Here is a 527-nt window from a genome sequence, read left to right on the forward strand (position 1 = left end):
TATGTCAGCACTTGTGGAATATTTTTTTCTCCAGTAAGCCCTTTTCTGCAATCTTACTTGAGTTCTGTATAAGCTTCCTTTGTTAAGGCATTCATTGCTGGGAGCCCATGGAGTTTATTCATTGGCGCTGTAGCAGAATCAGTCAGGTACAATTCCAAACAAACATGGAAGTTTTCAGCTAAATCCACTTGATGGCATGTTCTAGCCACAGCCTGGAAAATTACAACTTTGTTTTGGAAGGATTTGATTATTTAAAGGCAGGAAGAACTCTAGTTCTGCAGGATGGTAGACTTATGGAGTTGAGAGGGAAAAAAATTAAATTGACCTCAAAGACTCTGTTTCCACAGATTTAAGGCAGTTGCTTAATAATTTAAGAAAAACTGAACCAAACAACCTGATTTTGTTGAAATTACTTTCCAAATTCAGGGGCATAGGTTCTGATCTAATTTACCAGAGTAACTGCCTTATTGTTAAGAAGGCATTTATTAAGGACTTTCTGATTACAAAGTACTTTACATATTCTATTT

This window comes from Trichosurus vulpecula, chromosome 3 (genome assembly GCF_011100635.1).
Source record: "Trichosurus vulpecula isolate mTriVul1 chromosome 3, mTriVul1.pri, whole genome shotgun sequence".
NCBI lineage: Eukaryota > Metazoa > Chordata > Mammalia > Diprotodontia > Phalangeridae > Trichosurus > Trichosurus vulpecula.